Below are 2,504 nucleotides of genomic sequence, written 5' to 3' on the forward strand. Positions count from 1 at the left end.
CTAAAATTGCCATGATACATGCACTTAAAATTGTCATGGTTCAATAAAAAAATATTTTCATGGTCAAAGTACTAGAATTGCCATCATCAAAAAACTAAAATTGCCATAATCTACAAACTAAAATTGCCACATGGCAACTTTAGTTTAAGCACTATGGCAACTATAGTGTAAACATCATAGCAATTTCTGGATAAAAAAAAATTCGTCGAAACATATCAACATGGGGTCTAGTTTTGAAGATCTCGTCAAGACGGATTTAATAATGAAAATGGATTTTTAGTTCACCTTTTTATTTAGGAGATAAAACATTTTTAAGCCAAAAACCAAAAAAAAATCTACTAATGTCATCTATTCATACGTGGCAAAATGAGTGGTGATGAAGGCGTGTGGGCGATCTGCAAACGCCCACACGTGTGGGCGTTAGTTTTTCCGTAAAGATAAGGTTCTGTTCGTTTAAGGCAACAATCATAGGCACTTAATATTTTTGTATGAAGACTAATAACTACAATGCGTCTCATAATAATTTGTCTACGCACAAGCATGAACTAACTGTTCTGGTAGTTGCATACTGACCTCTTCCAGAAACATATATACTACTTTGGGAAGACAGTATAGACCAGCTTTTGTATGTGATTATATACTGATTTTTAGTAAGGGAGTATATACTATTTTTTTGGTAGGAAGTATATACTCTTTTAGTAAGGGAGTATATACAACTTTTTTGGTAGGGGAGTATATACTTGTTTCTTATTTAGGGGGTACATACAATTTTTTTTACGTGAGTATGTACTACTTTTTTGGTAGGGAGTATATACTGATCTTTTGGTAGAGAGTATATACAATTTTTTTGGTAGGGTAATATATACTTGTTTTTTTTATTAAGGGAGTACTTACAAGTTTTTTTTACGTGAGTATATATTAGTATTATGTGAGAGTCGAGTCATTGCAATGAGTTAAAAGATGAAGCGGGTGGGTGGCCGAAATGAGTATGATAAATTCAAAGTATACATAAAAGAGTATATCAAAAACTAGATGAAACAACAAGTGTAATACATTTTATAATGTGGTCGTATATATGGCACTAAACACAGAAGGCTTCTCCGCAGAAAAATAAAGCTCTTGTTGCACAGGGAAATGTACGTTCCTTTCCAAAATATTCCAGCAACAATTTCATACCGAGACGATACTGAACATATAAAGAAAGATGGAAGCAAGGTGCGGTTCTTGATCCTTCAATGAAAGGTTTCTACAGAGTGATTAAATTAGCCACCAGAGCTACTGTTTCTTTTTGCTGGGTATACTGTTTCCCCAAAGATGAAATTGCAGCTGGAATCACTACCCCCTCCGTTCGGAACAGATAGAGTATTTCTGAATCCATTTGATCATACGTCCACAAACAAAATAATTAAAGATATATGTCAATCTGTTTACGGCTAGCTGGGATCGACGATGCGACACGACGGCATTGACCGCCAGAAGCCATATGAGTCGATTCTTCCACGTGAGACACCCGGCCCCCATCCAGAAGGAACATCCACAAAGCACCGGAAAATTCTCCGTCCACAAAAATTCAGCAAACAATGAGATCCAGGACTTGACCACATGCACCTCTTTCAGATCTAAAAGAAAGCGAGACAACTATGGTTAATGGATGGAAAGATGTTACGGATCTAGACATGGAATTAACATGCAGAGAACGTCCAAGAGACCAATCGTTGACCTCTTATTCCAATAAATCTCAGGTTCGGCCGGTCTTGTGCTCTCCGATCCGTTGGCCGGTGCAAGATGTAATCTAGATCGGTCGCCGGGGAGCGATGGCGGCGGCCGCCGCAGTTCTGCTGCTGACGTGTGTCGGGGAGCCGGCTGTTTCGGTTTTGGATGTGTGGGGCGGACGGAAGGATAAGACGTGAGAGCGCCAGAAAAATCGGTGTGCTACTAATTTATAATTATCACTCCTAATGGGTGCGAAAATTGTGAACCAATTCTCTCAAAAAGAAAAAGTGAACCGAGGAGAGGACCGCTCACGTGGGCAACAATCAACTGCACACGAAAGGAGCACGTATATAGGGAAAATAGATACTACCATTAGATGGTAGTTACCTCCACCCTTGCTGCCGTCCATCTCTTCAAGATTTGTGCGTTCCTTAGCGGGTTGTACGCTTTAAAATAAACGGGCCTCTCCCCCCCCCCCCCCCCCCCCCGATTAAACTCCACCAGACTCTTCCGATTTTTGTTGCCGATATTATACAACGACCTGATCGAATCTCGAGCGCTTGGAAAAAGGCAGTCGACACCAGTTTCATTGAGAGAACACCACGAGGGAGGGATGAAGGTATGTACGTTGATTCATGCATCTCGATTCCAAAGGATGCACACAATATTTACCTTTGTCTCTTAATCTTGTGTTTCAAAGCAAAGGTGCCCGTGCGTTGCAACGGGAGTAACAAATGCTTGCACACCCGACTCATCATGTTATCAATTCTAATCTTTGCTACCATCACAAA

The 2,504-nt window shown here is 40.1% G+C and overlaps 1 long non-coding RNA gene across 1 annotated transcript; it reads right to left on the reverse strand.

The window, feature by feature from the left end:
- Positions 1-1,205: 1,205 nt before the first annotated feature.
- On the reverse strand, positions 1,206-1,912 carry LOC123115779 (uncharacterized). The gene is made up of 2 exons (XR_006456728.1): positions 1,721-1,912; positions 1,206-1,619 (listed from the first exon to the last, which is right to left on the reverse strand). It is a non-coding gene; the product is annotated as an uncharacterized lncRNA (long non-coding RNA).
- Between the last annotated feature and the right edge of the window lie 592 nt (positions 1,913-2,504).

The sequence above is a fragment of the Triticum aestivum genome, chromosome 5B (assembly GCF_018294505.1).
Source record: "Triticum aestivum cultivar Chinese Spring chromosome 5B, IWGSC CS RefSeq v2.1, whole genome shotgun sequence".
NCBI lineage: Eukaryota > Viridiplantae > Streptophyta > Magnoliopsida > Poales > Poaceae > Triticum > Triticum aestivum.